The following is a 22,289-nucleotide window of genomic DNA, read 5'->3' on the forward strand; positions in this document are numbered from 1 at the left end:
ACGCCTTTGTAAGGGTCAAGTATTGTTGAGGCACCATCTGGTGTGATACCTACAAGGTGTTTCTTTATTACATAATTTGTAATGCCATACTTTTCAAGAGCTGCTAACAGTGTGCTGAAAATGCATTCTCCTGTCCCACTTTCTAATTCAACAATGTCAAAAAAATAATTGCAAGCAATTCCCTCAAAGGACAAACGTAAATATATTATTAAACAAGTTTTATTGGAAACCGTTGTTTTTTCGTCCATCATGATACTGAAGTTTGTACCCGATTCTACAAGGAAGTGAGCAAGATTCTTTTTCATTTCTTCTCCTACGAACATAATGATATTTCGGCATGCATGGTCAGAATGAAGCATATTACCGACTGATAAACCATTAAGCTTTTGTAGTTCGATTACTGCAGGATACGATTTGAATGATAATTTCTGTTTAGCTATTACATATGCAGATCTGAACAACGAAGCAGTTGCGATTACTTTTTCTTGATGCTGCTATCCCCACAACTTTGCATTTCAGTGACGCATTTTTGTAAACTTTTCTTCTCTTTTATATTCGTGTTTTCTACGCACTTCATGTGTGATTTACACTTTGCATGATCCCCGAGTTTATCATTTATTTTTTTGGCGTTATTAGCAGAAACACCAGCTAAAAACGCGTTATCGATACGCACACGTTCACTGCTTTCCACCTTAAGTTCACAAACTTGTAAACACACTGTGCATATTACTAAGTTTTTGTCATTTACGGGCAGCCATGCATTATTCTTTTGCCAGTTTTGAAAACGTGATAAGGTAACACAATTTCCTACTATAATTCCAAGAGTACTGCTACTCCCATTCCTACCTTGAGACGTGTCACAGTTTTCAGTCACCGGAGATTCAGTCTCTTCCCCTGTATTAGCACCATCATTACCGTTTTCTTTTTTACATTCACTGGCTATTTTAACTCTTTTTAGCACCACTGTTAGTATCCTGACTGTCACGGTTTGTACACGTATCAGGTAATGCACTGCTCTTAAGGAAATCAGAAATTTTCCTTTGTTTGAATGACATCCTGAAATTCCGTATTTCTTACAGGCCCGGACGCACTCAACTCACTAATGAAGCTACTGAAGCGGGAACGTGTGAAGATCGCCGTGTGTTTGGCGGACGCGCGGCAAAGAACGAACGGCACCAATTAATTTGGAGTACGCGATGCTGGGGAGCCTGTGTTAAGCTCCACCCACGTGGTTCGCGGCTAGCGAAGTCAGACTGTCCGATCCCGTCTGACCAGTACCGTTGCTCACTTCGCACCACTTTGTGCTTTCGTCCCTGTTAGTCCGCGTCATACCGTTGCCAAAAGGTGGGCTAACGGTAAATGTTCGCACAGGTACCGGGCCGGTCGCCACCCTGTGTCAGGGCCCGGGGTGGGAATTTCAGCCCCCCCGCTCACCCAACTCTGCGGTACGACTGCTACGGTATCACTGCCACACTACTTCCCTCGCAAGCTCGCAAGTAAACGAATGACGCATCTTAGACGAAAGCAACAATGACAACATGTTAATGATGATTTAGTTCTAAATGTTTTGAAATGCTTAACTACTACATAACACTTTTTCAAAATTAATAAGCAAACATATTAATATTATTAATAGTAAGACTGTATTAAAAACTTTCAGTGTTCGGGGCCACAAATTTAAATTATATTTAAAGATTTACTCCAGTGCATGGGAAATAAACATCCCAGGTTGGGATGCATAAACTAAAACCAGAGGAGGGGATGGTCTGATGCAGATTGGGGGAAATCCCCCTCCCATACCCCTCCCCCCCCATCCCCCACCCCCGCCCCCCTGCAAATCGCACACTGCCCATATGACAATTTACACCTGCAGTGGGATGAAATTTGTAGTCTAGCATATGACATGTATGCTAGGTATCATGTTTCTTACTATGAAAGTGCTGAAGAAGGGGTTGTCTACTCAGTCCACAGAAGCCATCACCGATCATCGTAATAGGCCGCTCGAAACACAACGAAATAATTACATCTGCACCAGATGTACGTATTGAATTTAAATCTTGTGCAAATTTCCTGGAACACACTGCCATGTATGCTCTAGTTCCACATGACTGTGTGATCAACTACCGCCCGCTCACAGGCGTTGTGCAACGAGCTGTATAAATGAACAGGTGCTGTGCCATACCTAGAGCATTCCACAATGGCATCTCAAGGTGTAAACATCATTGCAGACGCTCAGGGTTTCTATGATGGTGAGTGTAGACAGTTCATATTTGAAGATGTTGCATTCGTAGTGTACAGAGAAGATGCCGTAATAATAGAGACATTCTCAGCAAACAAAGTGTCACCGAGGTCTTTCAAGGATGTGAAGTGCGTTGGAATTCACTGAGATGATCCTGGCATACCATATAACGATATGGTGATGTCGCGTCTACTATTCAACCACACAGATACCGTTATCTACGTGAAGGGGTAGGAGAAGATCTCGTGAATGCATCGAATCCTCATGTCTGTTGCTGTTCAAGACTTGTAATTCTACGGGTGCCCTGCTCTCCATTGACTCAAGAAGAAGAAGAAGAAGAAGAAGAAGAAGAAGAAGATGTAAAATTACTTTTAGGCTGGATGAAAAATAAATTATTTTTTACTTTACAACCTCTGTGTTCTTTTTTCAACCCTGTTCCAGCATTGACAGTGTTCATTTTTAACCAGATACTACGTCTGTGAGTTTCTTCAAGCACCAGAGATATAATTTTAGACATGTGCGCTGTATGTCTTTGGAAGTAGACATGGTCACATGCCTCCTGCTCCCATAACCCAATTCGGGCTGCACGATAGGGATAATTCCACGCAGCCATTCTGTATATTTTGCTATCATCCATCTTAAACTTGGTCTCCTTTATAGCACTCACTCTTCAGCAAAACTAAAGTCATTTTTGAACAGACAGCCTTTTATATATATATATATATATATATATATATATATATACTCCTGGAAATGGAAAAAAGAACACATTGACACCGGTGTGTCAGACCCACCATACTTGCTCCGGACACTGCGAGAGGGCTGTACAAGCAATGATCACACGCACGGCACAGCGGACACACCAGGAACCGCGGTGTTGGCCGTCGAATGGCACTAGCTGCGCAGCATTTGTGCACCGCCGCCGTCAGTGTCAGCCAGTTTGCCGTGGCATACGAAGCTCCATCGCAGTCTTTAACACTGGTAGCATGCCGCGACAGCGTGGACGTGAACCGTATGTGCAGTTGACGGACTTTGAGCGAGGGCATATAGTGGGCATGCGGGAGGCCGGGTGGACATACCGCCGAATTGCTCAACACGTGGGGCATGAGGTCTCCACAGTACATCGATGTTGTCGCCAGTGATCGGCGGAAGGTGCACGTGCCCGTCGACCTGGGACCGGACCGCAGCGACGCACGGATACACGCCAAGACCGTAGGATCCTACGCAGTGCTGTAGGAGACCGCACCGCCACTTCCCAGCAAATTAGGGACACTGTTGCTCCTGGGGTATCGGCGAGGACCATTCGCAACCGTCTCCATGAAGCTGGGCTACGGTCCCGCTAACCGTTAGGCCGTCTTCCGCTCACGCCCCAACATCGTGCAGCCCGCCTCCAGTGGTGTCGCGACAGGCGTGAATGGAGGGACGAATGGAGACGTGTCGTCTTCAGCGATGACAGTCGCTTCTGCCTTGGTGCCAATGATGGTCGTATGCGTGTTTGGCGCCGTGCAGGTGAGCGCCACAATCAGGACTGCATACGACCGAGGCACACAGGGCCAACACCCGGCATCATGGTGTGGGGAGCGATCTCCTACACTGGCCGTACACCACTGGTGAGAGGACACTGAATAGTGCACGGTACATCCAAACCGTCATCGAACCCATCGTTCTACCATTCCTAGACCGGCAAGGGAACTTGCTGTTCCAACATGACAATGCACGTCCGCATGTATTCCGTGCCACCCAACGTGCTCTAGAAGGTGTAAGTCAACTACCCTGGCCAGCAAGATCTCCGGATCTGTCCCCCATTGAGCATGTTTGGGACTGGATGAAGCCTCGTCTCACGCGGTCTGCACGTCCAGCACGAACGCTGGTCCAACTGAGGCGCCAGGTGGAAATGGCATGGCAAGCCGTTCCACAGGACTACATCCAGCATCTCTACGATCGTCTCCATGGGAGAATAGCAGCCTGCATTGCTGCGAAAGGTGGATATACACTGTACTAGTGCCGACATTGTGCATGCTCTGTTGCCTGTGTCTATGTGCCTGTGGTTCTGTCAGTGTGATCATGTGATGTATCTGACCCCAGGAGTGTGTCAATAAAGTTTCCCCTTCCTGGGACAATGAATTCACGGTGTTCTTATTTCAATTTCCAGGAGTATATATATATATATATATATGTATACAGGGTGAGTCACCTAACGTTACCGCTCGATGTATTTCGTAAACCACATCAAATACTGACGAACCGATTCCAAAAAACCGAACGTGAGGAGAGGGGCTAGTGTAATTGTTTAATACAAACCATAGAAAAATGCACGGAAGTATGTTTTTTAACACTAACCTACGTTTTTTTAAATGGAACCACGTTAGTTTTGTTAGCACATCTGAACATATAAACAAATACGTAATCAGTGCCGTTTGTTGCATTGTAAAATGTTAATTACACCCGGAGATATTGTAACCTAAAGTTGACGCTTGAAACATCCGACGTTCAGTTGCGTGTGGTAACAAACACGGACCACGGTCGGCGAGCAGCATCTGCAGGGACATGTTTACGATGACGACCGTGTTTACGAGTGTGGCTGTAGTGCACTGTTGTGATTTGGCCTAGCTGTCGCAGTGTCCGCATGTAGCGCTTGCTGCTATTGTTATTCTGCATTCGTCTCCGCACGCAGACCAACTGTAGTACACCGTGTTACCAGACGTCTGTGATAGTGTAGTGTTGTAGGAACTGTGACCATGGTGTATTCGAACTCTGAAACGGCGGAGATGATACTCATCTATGGCGAGTGTCGACGAAATGCAGCTGAAGCCTGCAGGGTGTATGCAGAACGGTAGCAGGACAGAGAGCATCCAACGTGCCGCACATTGCATAACATCTACCTCCAACAGTATGCAACAGGTATGGTCGTAGCACGCAAACGGGTCCGTAACAGGCCCGTCACAGGAGAAGCGGATGCAGTTGATGTGTTAGCTGCTGTTGCCATGATCCCACACATGAATACACGGGACATTGCGAGAGCCGGTGGACTGAGTCAAAGTAGTGTCATGCGCATACTGCATCGTCACCGCTTTCACACGTTTCATGTGTCGCTACATCAGCAATTACATGGTGATGACTTTAATCATCGAGTGCAATTCTGTCAATGGGCATTAGCAGAGAATGCGTTGCAGTTCTACCTGTTTACCGATGAAGCGGGTTTCACAAACCACGGGGCAGTGAATCTACGGAACATGCATTACTGGTCCGTGGACAATCCTCGCTGGCTCAGGCAGGTAGAGCGACAGCGACCGTGGACTGTAAATGTATGGTGCGGAATCACTGGCGACCACCTCATTGGTCCTCACTTCATTGCAGGGGCCCAAACAGCTGCAACATACATCGCGTTTCTACAGAATGACCTGCCAACGTTGCTCGAAAATGTCCCACTGGAAACGCGTCAACGTATGTGGTATCAGCATGATGGTGCACCCGCACATTCCGCAATTAACACTAGGCTGACCCTTGACAGGATGTTCGACGGGCGTTTCATAGGACGTGGAGGCCACATAAATTGGCCAGCCCGTTCTCCTGATCTTACACCTCTGGACTTCTTTCTGTGGGGTACGTTAAAGGAGAATGTGTACCGTGATGTGCCTACAACCCCAGAGGATATGAAACAACGTATTGTGGCAGCCTGCGGCGACATTACACCAGATGTACTGCGGCGTGTACGACATTCATTACGCCAGAGATTGCAATTGTGTGCAGCAAATGATGGCCACCACATTGAACATCTATTGGCCTGACATGTCGGGACACACTCTATTCCACTCCGTAATTGAAAACGGAAACCACGTGTGTACGTGTACCTCACCCCTCATGGTAATGTACATGGGCGTCAGTGAAAAAGACCAATAAAAAAGTGTTAGCATGTGGACGTAATGTGCTGTTCCAGTCTCTTCTGTACCTAAGGTCCATCACCATTCCCTTTGGATCCGTACGTAATTCGGTGCTCTCCGACACACACGATCGAACAGCGGAGGAGTGGTACTCAAGCGTCAACTTTAGGTTACAATATCTCCAGATGTAATTAACATTTTACAATGCAACAAACGGCACTGATTACGTATTTGTTTATATATTCAGATGTGCTAACAAAACTAACGAGGTTCCATTTAAAAAAACGTAGGTTTGTGTTAAAAAACATGCTTCTGTCCATTTTTTTTATGGTTTGTATTAACCAATTACACTAGCCCCTCTCCTCACGTTCGGTCTGTGGAATCGATTCGTCAGTATTTGATGTGGTTTTCGAAATATATCCAGCGGTAATGTTAGGTGACTCACCCTATATAGCGTCATATATATATATAACGCTACAGGGTACAGGATTCATGTAAATACTGACGACAAAAAAGTATAGTGACAAATTTTTTTCGTTTATTCAGTTGACACAAATATAACATACTTCTTGAGGTACAACATAATTCTTGAGGCACAATGTAGTTTTTGAGGTACGATATAGTATTTTTGAGGTACAATTTCACTCTTATATTCCAGTTCAGATACTTTTACCTTACATACTACAAAATCAAGAATATTTTTTACAGTTTTTTTTCCAATAACACTGGAAATTTTTTTTAAATCTACGCTAAAAACTAATGTGGAGATACTTTCTTTACTACAACTAAATTCCACAGTCCCAGTAGCATAGCCTTTACAGTAATTCTGGTCGACTGTGCTCACTTAGAATCTAAATTGAACAGCCCCAATAGTAATGATTTTTACAATAACAATCCTGATGGACTCTGAGCTACATAGATATATATACACTTAAAAACTATTCTAACTTAGATGGCTAACGGCAGGTGAAAAACCTAAAAAATTATTCCATTTACCAGACGCACATGGTGCTTAGAAATATATGTTGACAGTCTGCACATGCATTGCTTATGAACAAATAAATAAATAAAAACATATTTTTTTGTGTTTATGGTTTTTAATATTTTTGTGTATCCTTTTTTAACATTTTTCTCTCACACACATGGTGTGCATATAAATACATTTTTATTTTACTTTTTTTATATTTTTTTCCACACTTGGCCCATGTGTGTATATACACTTGAATCCAGTATACACAAATATTTACACGACACACACACACACACACACACACACACACACACACACACACACACACACACACAAAATTACTTACACTATGAAATAGGGTTCTACTACTGCTCTGCAGACACACTCTCTCTCTCCCTCATTCTCTCACTCTCACTCAATCAGAGTCTACCATCCCTTCTCTTGCTAAACATGAGTAGTGTGTGAGTATCGGAGAGTTTCAGTCCCCTCATCACAAATGAGCCCTTTATCATCATAATATGACAGGCCGATTTTAGACTACACCACAGTGTACACCTCATGTGCTCTCAACTGGATACTGGTCTGTCGTACCATATCAGGCAGCTGTAGTGAAGCACCATGAACACCACTGCACAGGCACCGCTTATAGTCTTCGATAGAGAGGACTCTCAATGCCATACAATGCGCATCCTTATCCCACTTCTGGGTGGCACCTTCCAATGGGCTGGCCGGAGTGGCCGAGCAGCTCAAGACGCTACCGTCTGGAACCGCGAGACCGCTATGGTCACAGGTTCGAATCCTGCCTCGGGCATGGATGTGTGTGAAGTCCTTAGGTTAGTTAGGTTTAAGTAGTTCTAAGTTCTAGGGGACTGATGACCTTAGAAGTTAAGTCCCATAGTGCTCAGAGCCATTTGAACCATTTGGAACCTTCCAGTGCGGGAGTGCATGCATGTTTGATCACAGACCTACAAACTCCACATTTGGCAATCCATTCTCCTCGTCCTTCATAAGGCTGATAACCTTCTTATTCCGTGGGACATCAGTTTTGGGGTGGAGCCTTCTTGTGGAACTCGCTCTAGACAGAGCGGCAAATAGGCGTGTGCATCATGCAAACTAATAGGGTATTTGAGTTCTGCCTCCACCACAGGCCTTACATCAGAATCAGCTGCCACACCCCCCATGATTTTTCCACGTAATTCCTTGCATTCGTCTTCGGTCACCCATGATTGCTGCTGGCGTGTCCATATAAGTTAATTATGCCCAGATACATTATGTAACTTGAATCAAGGAATACATCGAACGTGTCACTCATACGTGAGCTGTTTGCCTTCACGTGCCTATGGACACATTGGCAAAGTCCTCCCATGGATCCCACGCTGAAAGAAAAGAAGCATGTCAGTATTGGTCAATAATTCAACACTGCACTTCGTTTTCTTCAGCACTGCGTCCCAAGATGACCCAGGTGCCGTGTAATAAAAGACGGGATTCAAACAGTATGTGACCATACATAGACTTCAGAATTTCTCAAAAACTTCTGCAAGAAAGCACACAGTTGTGTCCACGTAAAGTTGTACGTCCTCTCCTAAAGTGGACATTTTGAATTCTTACCAGACTTTTGTGGCAAGCTCATACCTTGCATCCATTATGGCGTTGCCTGTAAGATTTCTGGAGAATGCAGTTATGTTGGGTAGTTTGCTTTCATTGAATTTCGCCATGTTATCCACACACTCGTAAGGCAAAACCCCTTCCTAGTCACAAGCTGAAATGTGTCCTGGTCGGGAAATGCAGCTTGAGCCAGAGATTCAATGACTTTCAGGAGTGTTGCCTGAAGAAACGTAGCCTATCAAGGAAGTGGAGCATAATTTTTGGCGTCATTCATTTGGAAGATGAAATGCATTTCTAGATGTTCTCATGTACAAAACTGATCTGATTCTACTCCCAACCACAACCAGACAAGTGCTCAACTAGACAGTGAGCGTCATACCCACTTAAATTATGGAAGACAATGGGTATGTGCCTTGGTAGCTGGTACTTCAAATTGCACACAGAACTGTCAGTGGTATTTATGAGGAGCTCCCACTTTTCTGTCTAACGGCAGCTCACAGATATAGCAGTCAACTGCATTATTATACAAATCATCATTCTCCTCCGATTGGGTCAAGGGGAACGTTGTCGCTGTAAAGCTTATCAACATCCAATGAAAGTCTTTCGAGCTCATTGAGCAGTCAAACCACAGGATTACCCCTGACATAAGATTTGTGGTCGTTAAGACTCGAATCATAGTATAATATTACTGGTATTTAAAAAAAAAATTAATATTATGTTAACCACTTTTGCTGCTGGCAATTCTTCTGAAATGCGAAAATAGTGCATAGAAAATTTTTACTTCTTTATGATGGAATTATATTTCGCAAACCAGCATCATATTCCCTAATCAGACTGACAAGAACGTTGACTGAGGGCATTGTTTAAAGGCCAATCATCGATCTCAAAATTATGCAGTTTGTGTAAGTATTGGAGCAAGGGGGACACGAGCACTCTCTGCATTGTTGCCAGATGCATTCAAGATGCCAGCAGTGACGTTATCCAAGATGGTGTCATGTAGACTTGGCAACAGCGCATGGCCTCATCCAAGATGGCAGCCATGACGTCATTCAAGATGACGGATTTCGGCACGAAGTTTGAATTTTGGTGCCTCGCCCCCCTCCCCAAGAAAAATGGCGGGAAGTTCAAATTCCAACAGGATAATGCGCCGCACTATGGTTATCTCTACTAAGGTCAGAAAATCGCGGGAAGATAGCTCACTTGGCCTACCTCCACTAACCTAAGTCACCCTACTGCCACCTCTTCCTATGAACTGGCACCAAGTTTGAATTTTAGCAGTAAACAAAGGTTAATTTGCATATCTCTACTAAGCTAAGAAAATGGCGTGAAAGAAATGGCACTTGATGTAACATCAGTCACCTAACCACCACCTACTCCTAAGGAATTGTGGGGAAAGGACTTGCAAATAATTCTTTATTTAATCATTTTCATGCAGTAGGGCCATCCAGTGTGTTCACCATGAGACCTAGTGTACATGGTCACCACCAGAGGTTGCTCCCATCTGTCATGTAATCCAAGATGACGGCAAACAGTGCATTCACCAAGAGCTCCAGACTCTGACATAGTACACAGTACCAGCACCAGAGGGCGCTGTTGTATGTGACGTCATCTGATGATGCGACTATCGTTATTCAAGATGGCGACATACATTGTGGTCACCACGAGGCCTAGTACATATTGACACCATCAGAGAGTGCTACTGTGGAGTTAAAATGAAGTTTCGCGAATGCCACACCCACCTACACTTGGAAGGAAATACCATTATCCTCAACCAACCACCACGTCCCCTTACCAACCCATGTTGTTGGGCTAATGTAAAGTGTACTAATGTGTACTAAAGTGTACTAATGTGCACTAACTTGAACTAATGTGTCTCTGATGGACATAAGTTTTTATTTTGAAAGCAATGACTCCACCACGAGACCTTGGCTCCAACTGACCTAGTACACATTACTGCCACTTGAGGGTACTGTCATCCCTCCTGTGACCTAATCCCAGATGGTGGCCTGTATGGGTAAAATGGTGCTAAAATGACTCAGGTTGTGCTGGGCTGCTGAGGAGACTAAGGAAGCAGCGCACTCTATTTATTTTGGAAAATTTTATTTAGCGATGTAATATATTTGTCACACTGACACAAAACACTCGCCCTTACATGCTTGGGGTCAGAGTACACAGTCTGCAGACACGCAAATAACTCCTAATTTTCCCGAATAATTTCAGTACAGACCTGAAAACTGATGTTAAATAATTCTGCACAGTGATGTGTAGAAACACTCAGTACTCATAAACTGTCCAAATAACGGATATCACAGCCTACAGACCTGCTCACAAATTAATGCAATCAATGTGGGCAGGCACCTCCTGCCACCCCCTGTAAAGTAGAGTGCAGAGGAGATTAGCCGCAACCCTCGCCAAGTGACGCAGCTGTCAGCTGTCAAACCACACACAGCTACCCTCAAGCATGAGGTGGCCACATCCCTTACACACTTGACACCTGACAAATTCCTATCCACATACGTGTTCACCTGAACACTGGTGCAGACGCCCCCGGGGCGCGCACAGCCGCGAATCGACGCCAGACGCATGTGAAAGTTCCCCCTAACGGAACATATGAGGTGCGTTCAGCCATGCGTACCCACGAAATGTCTGCGTAGCGACTCGCCATCTAAAATTTGCTCAATGTTATTCTTATGTCACATGGCTTTATAAAAAATAACAGCCAGGTCGACCTCTCAGCAATTGTATACTGTCCCAGAAACAGTTAACGCTCGCTTTCTTCACGTCTCAGCTTGTATGTACAGAAATTCTTGCACTAACAGAACCTGTTCTTGAAAATAATGCCTAATGCACTCTTCCCAGCGCTCCAAACGTGATTCCCTTCTTGCTCTCAACATATGCAAATGTTCTCACCGCTATGTAGAGGTTCCTATATCCCAGTACAAAGGATGTGAACGAATAGAGCATTATGATTCGCTCTTATCGAATTTACCTGTAGAATTACTGATGCCACCGTTATCGAAGCTCCTCAGCCTTTTTTTCCTTCTGCGGACAAGACATTCAGCGGTTATTTTACACAGATCAACATATTACAACGACAACTAAACGTCGCAAAGCGCCATACATATCGCCAAACACGGGAAGACTCTTACTCAATCACACTGCTCCCTCACCGAGGACAGGAGCTTGAATATTAGAACGTGAAACCGACCTACGACCCATCAATATATCACTCCGTAGCCTACATAACGTCAAATACGTGAAGAATCCTACTCAATTACTGTGCTCCCCCACCCAGGACAGGAGCTTGAATATTCATGCGCAAAACCGAGCTCCAACTCAGCAATATATCACCATGTACTGTGTCAATGTAGTAAACATACAGTTCATATCCTCTGCCAAACAAAATCATCCCTTTTACATCATAGCACCCTCAGTGGACCAAAGTCACACTCAGAACTGTTCTACAAATTCGCGATCGTTATCCCCTGACACAAATGCGTTACTGTTTCTAATCCGAACCTGCTTCCCTGCTTCCTCGCTTTTCTACTCACATCTCCAGACTCGGGGATTACAAGGACATGCCCATTTTCACCATAATATTATACCACCTTGTGATCATCCCTCCGGAATTATGGCTTCTGGTGCTCAGTTTGTCACACTGCAGGTACTGGTGTATGTCCCGTATTAAAGTTTTGGCTCACTGGCATGTGTATTGGCCCAGCATCGATGGCGATGTTGAGCGCCTTGTCCAGGGGTGCACTGTGTGTGCGCATCACCAGGCAAGCAAGTACCCCTCAGTCGTTTACACCCTGGCCTGTGCCTCGCCGGCCCTAGGATCACATCCATGTGGACTTTGCGGGCCGTTTTTGGGGTCCATGTGGTTACTCATCGTCGATGCCTACTCCAAACACCCATATGTTGTCCGCATGAGATCCACCACCACGGAGGCCCTGGCCCAGGTTGTCGCCACTGATGGCCACCCACACATGTCGGTCTCCAAAATGGTCCCCAATTCACGGCGTCCTCCTTCCACGACTTCTGTGAGGCCAATGGTATCAAACATATCCGTAGCCCCCCTTTCCACCCTTCGTCCAATGGCGAGGCAGAGAGGCCAACCATGTCGGCCCTCACCCTGTTTTTGAGAACCTATCGCACTACGCCAATTGACGGATGCAGTCCGGCAGAGCTCCTCCGTGGGCGACAGCCGCGGCCCCTGCTCCATTTGCTGCTGCCGCCCTCCTCCCGCCCCCATTCCCGGCCCTCGCAGCGGTATACCCCTGGCACGGCCGTGTGGCCCCGCGAGTACGGGCGCAAGGCAGATTGGACACCCGCCACGGTCGTCGCGGCCCGTGGGCGGCGTGTTAAGTCAGTGCAGACGTCGAAATGGTTGGAGCGCCGCCATCATAATCAGCTCCGCCCTCGTGCTGCCACGGACTCGGGCCGCCGCCTCCTTCCCTACCTCCTTTGGGTACGGACAGAGACGTCCTGTCACCGTCCCAGCCCCCGGTTGCCGTCTCTCCGCGGGCCTGCCGCCGGCCCTCTCAGCCTCCGGGTGGATCGGCGGCTCCATCCCCTGCCCTGGACTCTGGATCGGCTGTCACGGATACCTCGGGGGTCCCTTCCTCCACGCCAATTGCGGTTGATACGCCCAGTTCCTCTTGCCACTGCCGCCCACCTCGGCACCGTCCGCGGCGTTTCCGCCCCCACGCGCAAGTTTCAGGGGGGAGGGGTCTGGCACCGCGCGCCGCGGAATTTGAATCCGCGCCAGACGTCGTGGACGTCGAAGACACGTAGAGGTCTCAGCACCGACGCGCCGTAAGCTGTGGCGGCGCTCGCCTCCTGACCCGCTTTTAGTCTGAGGGCGCCAAAGTGGAACATGTGATTCCAGCGGCCAAAAGCGGGGCCCCCGATAGCGTACTTAGGCGCTTGCCTTTCGCTGAGCCAGGAAGTCTAATCTCGAGTATGTCTGTTGACACATCGCCTCTTGTTAGGCAGCTTACTGACTTGATCTGTGTACGACTGGACGTGTTTGTTAGGTTTTCTTGTGAATCTGTTGTTCGATCTTATGGTTGTTTGTTCTGTCCTTCGTTGGTCGTGTCCCTCCTCCCCTGTTGTGCTGTTGTCCGCGGGTCACGCCGCGCTTTACGTCATTCTACCCCGCGACCGTCCCGGTCGCAGTTACAACACCTGCGGTCACCGCAAGGAGCTCTCTTGGGAGTCCAGTAGTTTGTATCCGATGCACCAGTGTTTACTGTAACTCTCGATAACTCCCAGTAAGAACGCGAAAGAGAAATTTCGTCGCAATTGAGGAAAACAAGATCCATTCGGTCTTTTTCCGAAAAGGAAAACTCGACTTTTGCCGTATTAAACCACTCCTGGAAGTCCAAATAGTTTGTAGTTGAAACAGCGTGCGTCTGCCTGTGACACTCGAACTATCTCAGTAAGGATGGGACATAGAAATTGTGTCACGATTAAAAACTACAGGCCACATGCAGACCTTTCTCAGGGAGACTAACACGGCTACTATCACCCCATGGAGCACTGTTGGGAGTCCAGTAGTTTGTATCCGATGCTCCACTGCCCACTTACTGTAACCCTCGAACACTCCCAGCAAGCACGCGACACAGAAATTTCGCCGCAATGGAAACGAACGTGCTACACGCCTGCTGCACTCGCTGTATTGCACCTCTCCTGGGAGTCCAACAGTTTGTAGCTGATGCAGCACTGCTGCTCACTGTAACCCTCAAACCATCCCAGTAAGCATGCGACATAGAAATTGCGTCGCGATTCAAAACTACAGGCTCCGTGCCGACTTTTTCCAAGAGACTAAGGCGGGCGCAGTCACCGCATGGAGCCTCTTTTGGAAGTTCAGTAGTTTGTATCCGACGCACCACTGCCCGTTTACTGTAACCCTCGAACACGGCCAGTAATGATGCGACATAGAAATTGCGTCGCAATTGAAAACAACAGGATGCATGCCGTCTTTTTCCGAAGAGAAAAACGCGGCAGCGATTGCCGTATTGAACCTGTTCTGGGAGTCCAATTGTTTGTAGCTGCTTCATGCACTGCTGCCCAATGTGTATTTAACCTGTATGAACAAAATATTAATCACATTAACTAACAGTAAACACTCAAAAGATGACGTAAATGTATTTTGGAAATGGTTTGTCTTCTGTAATGCTGGTCACGGTCAGTTTTGCCCAATACTATGTGCTCTGGCCATGCTGCACCTGCTGCTATCTTCCTGACATTAGAAACTGGCAACAGTGAGCATCTGTAAGTAGTGATTCTATGCATGTTATGCCTCATTGTTTCAGTTTTTGCCGCTCGGTGGCACCATAGTTGGGCCGCAGTAGTCGCGTTTGGAGAGAAGTTTAAAAACGTCCAAGTTGGCAGGCAGTAGCAAATACAAAAGTTAGAAGGAGATTCCAAACAAACCTGCTTCTCGGCGTACTATAATGCAGAAAATTTAGAAGTCAAAGTTTGCAGATGGCAGTAAATTCAAGTAAATTAAAGATTTCAATGTTGGGAAATTTAAAAAGAACTGCTGAGAAATTAAAAAATCCAACTAGCTGAGTTAAGTATTATACCGCAGCACCCCTCCTTTCATTTCCCAACTAACCACAGCGAATTATTGAAAGAATGCATCCTGTCAATGTAGTTTTTAAAATACTCACCCCTCCCCTCTCCCCTCTTCACTTCCCCCACACCTCCAACCACCTCTCTGCCCTCCTCTTCTCATCTTCACCAAAGTGCAGTACAGTGCTGCTCATCTCCAGTGCAATATTAAAATACCAAGATGACGAAAACAGAGTAATTATCTGGCTTATACCCTCTCCTCCCTTTCCTCTTTCCAAGCAATGAGAGTGTAATATTAACAAATAGCCCAGCTGTGATAACGGGAAATTTAAAACACTTTTCCCCTCCCCTTTTTCTGTATTTCCATACAATCATATCACCTTATGAAAAGTCCAAGATGATCTAAGAAGACAAATTGTGTGGTTTATAATCAGAGTCCGTTTCTTCTCAACCACTCATAGTGCAATATTAACAACCCAAGATGATGAAAATAGACCACCTGTGAGCCTTATACCCCACATCTCCTTCAGTAAAAGCTAGAGTGTACGTTAAACATAATAGTAAACGGGGAACGCTATACGACGACACACTAAACACTAAACGGTAGATGCTAAGTAGTGAAAACTAAATGGTAAATACTAAACGCTAAATAGCAAACTTTAAACTCTAAACGGTGAATGCTAAACAGTTGACAGTCGACGTCAACCACCTAATGGTGAAAGCTAAACACCACACACTGAACGCAAAATGGTGAATGCCATAGAGTAAGCACTGACTGCCTAAAGGTAGTTGATAACAATAAACGCTAAATGTCTAATGCTAATCGCCTAACAGCAATTGATAAACAACAAGAGCCCAATTCTTTATGGTGAATGGTAAATACTAACCACTTAACAGTAAACCATAAATGCTATACGATGAACGCTAAGAGTCTAATGGGAAACGCTAAATGGGAAATGCTAAATGGTAAACACGAGATGCTTAATGGTGAATGCTAATCTCCAGTGCAATATGCAAATATATTACAAATGTCTACGAAAAGTTGTGACGGATAAAGATATTGTTTAGCTGAATCAGTGTATGAAAAGTGAAATATGATTGTCAATCCAAGTAGACCTCCAGTATAATGTTAAAAAGTGATTCCAAGGACTACATTATGCATCATTGACATACAAACATATCTCTGTATTTCTCACGTCATTAAGTGCTGTACACTTTACCGTTGTCTCTCTTTGAAAGTAATCATTTCTTTTCTCACACACAACAACATCAAAATTACTTTATTTTTTAATATATTGCAGACGAACAAGGGATGGGAGCATAGTATTTAAACAATTTTAAAATGGTGTCAGATTATAATATTTCCGACGTATGAGTACACTTCCTTCTACTGTCCTCCCTACATACATTCAGCCACAGTTTAGTGTTGAAAGATAAAGATTTTCACCATATCCTTTCAGAGTCCATAATACTCATCATTTCCGTCATAAAAGTGGTGCCATGTTACATTATTTACATATGCAGTTATATCTGTGACATAATATTAATGTGATGTCATTGTTTTTGTATCCCGCTTGGAAGGCGGCGCGTGGCTCTACTCCTTAAAGCTGACAAAGAGGCCGAATGAAAGGAAGCGAGTAGGAGCAGGGGTGGTAAAGTACGTCGGTACTGCAAGTAAAGTAAAAGAAGTTTTCACTGGTGCATGAAAATATACAAGTGAATATGTATCTCTGGTACAAATGAGCACGTAGGTGCGAAGCCAAAGTCCGGATAAGAAAATCTCCGTAGTAAGCTAAGCTGAACCGATGGTTCTCGGCCGCCTGCTCTTCATGAACTGGGTGAAAGTGGAGCGGCGCTCGAGGAGCTGCGCAGCGTCTCCTAGATGGCGCTGCCGTCCGTGTAGATCGTCCGCTCTCGTAGTGCCAACCTACACTGTGGCATCGGAACTGTCGATACCACAAATGTCAAAGTTATACATTGTTTACTTCTCGCTAAAGATCAAAATGTCTCCAGGGCCAAATGTATACATTATATATATATATATATATATATATATATATATATATATATATATATATGTGTGTGTGTGTGTGTGTTAAGTATGTCAAATGCTGCGACCTCTGGTAATCATTTCTCTCTGCCTCCTTCTTGCTCACACATATCTTGGTACTTCATATATCAAACACAACTAGGCTCCTTAAACACACATGTGATCAGTAATAAGTTCTGGTTGGTTTTACAGAAGTTGCAATAAATTTTCCATGAAGTTACCCTCTGCACTACATTGTAATTTAATTTCCTCATTAAATCAATTCTCTTACATAGCTTGTGTGCATCTGTCTCGTCATTAAATATCATCTCTAGATATCCTTTTTTTTTGCAAAACAATATAAATGCTAGACCTCTGAAACATTGTGCTCATCAGCAAGCCACATTACACGTGTTACTTACTGTCAGTTCAGCTCTTCGCTCGCCACTGCCACACAGCGATAGCAACACAGCCCACACTGAGATGCCTCTGCACGTCTCACCTATCCTGATAAGATACAGTCTAGCTGAGAGGCAGAGACAGTCACTAACGTTTAATGGGAACAGTGCATAGAACGAAGTGTGTTGCTCACCGTACTCAATTCATGGGTGCGTGTATAAATTTTTGTAGCTATTACCTGACGCAAACACCAGAGAATCAGATCTGGCTCACACTGCGAGTCACAATCAGACTCCAGGGGACACAAGGAGTGCACTGTTGCAGTAGGCAGAGCACTCTTCATAGTACATCTCCACACCGAGCCTTGTCGTAATAAAGAGGTGCAGACAGCATCTAACGGCTCATTCTGTGCGCCTTGCACCGTGTAGCCATAACACGTAAGCTGTATGCTCAGCTTCTCCTTGACATCCGAGCACTGAGTGAAATTTCGAATGCAACGCTAACTGAGAATAACTGAGGCAGCATGGCTGGGAAAAATCCACTGACACCTCTAGAGAAAGTGGGAAAACGGTGGTCTCTCCTGGTTGGATGAGGCTATGTCCAGCTTAAATACGAATCTTTCCAAACCAACGGTCTCAGTGCCTATATTCAATATATTCTCATTCATGATTTGTTTTACGTGACACTGAGGTGACAAAATTCATTGGATACTTCCTAACATTCTGTCGGACGTCCTTTTTCCCAGTGGAATGCAGCCGCTCGACGTGGCTTGGACTCAAGTAGTCGCTGGGAGTCGCCTGCTGAAATATATTCACCCGTGCTGCTTGTGTAGGAGCCCATAACTGTGAAAGTGTAGGGCTTCGTGTGCGAACTGACCTCTAGACTATGTCCCATAACTATTCAATGTGATTCACGTCGGGTGATGTGGGTGGCCAAATCATTCGCTCAAATTGTCCATAATGTTCTTCAAACAAGTCACTAACAATTGCGTCCCAGTGACATGTTTGGGAACATGTAGCCATTAATATCAGAAACTGGTCTCCGAGAAGCCAAACATAACCATTTCCAGTCAATTATCGGTTCAATTCGATCAGAGGACCCAATCGATTCCATGTAAACACAGTCCACACCGTATTGGAGCCACCATCATCTTGCACAGCAGTGCCTTGTTGACAACTTGTATCCGTGGCATCATAGGGTCTCCGTGACACACAAAACCTACCGTCAATTCTTACCAACTGAAATCAGGACTAATCTGACCAGGCTACGGTGTCCCACTGTAGTGTCCTACCAGTATGGCCATGAACACAGGAGAGGCGCTACACGTGCTGTCTTGCTGTTAGCAAAGGAACTCGTGTTGGTCGTCTAATGCAAAGCCCATTAATGCCAAGTTCGCGGCACTGCACTAACGGATACGTTCGTCGTACGTCCCACACTGATTTCTACAGGTACTTCACTCAGCATTGCTTGTCTGTTAGCACTGACAACTGTACTCAAACGCCGCTGCTCTCGGACGTTAAGTGAAGGCTGTCGGCGACTCCATCGTCTGTGGTGAGAGGTAATGCGACAAGAAACTGTTTGGGATCTTTGAACCCATCATGGTTGACCGTTATGCCAATAAATATTCGATTTTTGAAAACTGAAATCCTGCGAACACATTCTAGACAATAATCTCTGGTATCAATACGCCTTATGTATGGGTTACCCACTATTTATAGTTATATACTTCTTTCTTAGGTCTGATACTAAGAACGGCGGTCATGATGATGATGACGATGTCCAAAAAATTTCAGATGTTCTTCTGCTATTGCAGCTTCTCATGCTGTTGCTGCTCGATAATTAATATAACATTAAATGACGAAACACACGAGTGATTAGTAATACTGTTAATAGTGAAATACGTATTAAATAAAAATAAAAACAGGTGTGAGTTATCAGGATATATAGGTTGTTCAAAAAATGTCGATTACTTCGAGAGGTCGTCGTATTCACCGAAAGAAGAAAACTAAGTCCGATAAACATGGCTCCAGAAATACATACTTTCCGACATAAACACGTTGTTATAGGAAGGGCTTCATGTCGGTTGGTTGCTGATATTAGCACAGTTCTTGTATTGGCACTCCATCAAAAGCGTCGGCAGGGTATTATGATGTCTTACTCACAGTAATTCTGTCAGAGACAGCAAAGGACTTGGAAGAGCAGTTGAACGGAATGGATGGTGTCTTGAAGGGAGGATATAAGATGAACATCAACAAAAGCAAAACGAGGATAATGGAATGTAGTCGAATTAAGTCGGGTGATGCTGAGGGTATTAGATTAGGAAATGAGACACTTAAAGTAGTAAAGGAGTTTTGCTATTTGGGGAGCAAAATAACTGATGATGGTCGAAGTAGAGAGGATATAAAATGTAGACTGGCAATGGCAAGGAAAGCGTTTCTGAAGAAGAGAAATTTGTTAACATCGAGTATAGATTTAAGTGTCAGGAAGTCATTTCTGAAAGTATTTGTACGGAGTGTAGCCATGTATGGAAGTGAAACATGGACGGTAAATAGTTTGGACCAGAAGAGAATAGAAGCTTTTGAAATGTGGTGCTACAGAAGAATGCTGAAGATCAGATGGGTAGATCACATAACTAATGAGGAAGGGAGAAGAGAAGTTTGTGGCACAACCTGACCAGAAGAAGGGATCGGTTGGTAGGATATGTTCTGAGGCATCAAGGGATCACCAATTTAGTATTGGAAGGCAGCGTGGAGGGTAAAAATCGTAGGGGGAGACCACGAGATGAATACACTAAGCAGATTCAGAAGGATGTAGGTTGCAGTAGGTACTGGGAGATGAAGAAGCTTGCACAGGATAGAGTAGCATGGAGAGCTGCATCAAACCAGTCTCAGGACTGAAGACAACAACAACAACTCACAGTATCCTACCTACCATTAGGTGGTCTGCTGTCAGTTGTGCGGTTCGAGTCGTGTTGTCGGCTATGCTAGTTTTCGTCGTGTTTCTGTGCCATATTGTACACTACTGTCAACCCTGGGTAGGTATTAAGGCGTTTTATCTTCTTCACTTATTGTTTACTGTTACTGTACGTACAAATGGTGTAGTATATTTACATTTTCTCTCTTCCACCACTTCTTACCAACGGAAGCATACTACTCGACAAATGAAATGGCGGATATGATATTCTGCTATGGTTTAGCAAATGGACGTAGAGTGCGAGCCTGTGCCATCTACGCTAAAAAATATAGTAATAAAAAATCCATAGTACAGAGTGCTCTCTGATACTCGGTACCCTTGCACTTCGGAAGACTCACAGTGGAAGGCGCTGCACAGTACAAACGCCTGATATCCTGTTATGGAGGAATGTGTGCTGTGTTTGGTGAAGAACAAAAAAGCACCATATTATCGGCGTGTGACGATTGACAACAGCAGAAGGCGAGTTTCACTCTCTTATCTGTGGGGTAATTCATGAATAATTGCTATGCTCTTATCATCTACAGCGTGTTCGGGACCTAAGGCCACAGGATCATCATAGTAGACGGTGGTTCTGTAAATGGCTTTGCAGAAGTGTGCCACAGATCCCCTGTCCACATCCAATATTTTATTTACCAATGAGACACAGTTCGTAAGAGATGGTGTTTTGAATTTTCATAACCATCGCATATGTGCAGATGTAAATCCGCAAACATTTCAGGAAAGAGGACATTAACACTGATTCTCAAACAATGTATGGGCTCAAATATTTGGCGATAGATTAATGTGCGACCATGAAAGTCAACTGGGGCACATTATGTAGAACCTTTCATTAATGTATTGTCTACCTTGTTGGAAGCTGTACCAGTGCAGTAACGATTATGAGTGTGGTTCATGCATGGTGGCGCACCAACACACTTTAGTCGCAATGAGCACAGACATCTGACGCAGACATTCCAGAACCGCTGGATTGGTCAGGGGAGCCCCACACCATGGCCTGCTTGTCCCCCACATCACCACCCCCTAGACGTTTGGTTGTGGGAAAACTTGACGTACGAACATTAGAGTGTCACATTTTCAGTGCATGTGAGTAAGTAGAACAACAACTGGGTGTACTTCAAAGGATGTGTCATTCCTTGCAGAAGGCAGAGGAGTAAACTGTCATGAATGGACACACACACACACACACAAACACACACACACACACACACACACACACACACACACACACACACACATATATATATATATATATATATATATATATATATATATATATATATATACTCCTGGAAAATGAAATAAGAACACCGTGAATTCATTGTCCCAGGAAGGGGAAACTTTATTGACACATTCCTGGGGTCAGATACATCACATGATCACACTGACAGAACCACAGGCACATAGACACAGGCAACAGAGCATGCACAATGTCGGCACTAGTACAGTGTGTATCCACCTTTCGCAGCAATGCAGGCTGCTATTCTCCCATGGAGACGATCGTAGAGATGCTGGATGTAGTCCTGTGGAACGGCTTGCCATGCCATTTCCACCTGGCGCTTCAGTTGGACCAGCGTTCGTGCTGGACGTGCAGACCGCGTGAGACGACGCTTCATC

This window comes from Schistocerca cancellata, unplaced genomic scaffold (genome assembly GCF_023864275.1).
Source record: "Schistocerca cancellata isolate TAMUIC-IGC-003103 unplaced genomic scaffold, iqSchCanc2.1 HiC_scaffold_1076, whole genome shotgun sequence".
Classification (NCBI taxonomy): Eukaryota; Metazoa; Arthropoda; class Insecta; order Orthoptera; family Acrididae; genus Schistocerca; species Schistocerca cancellata.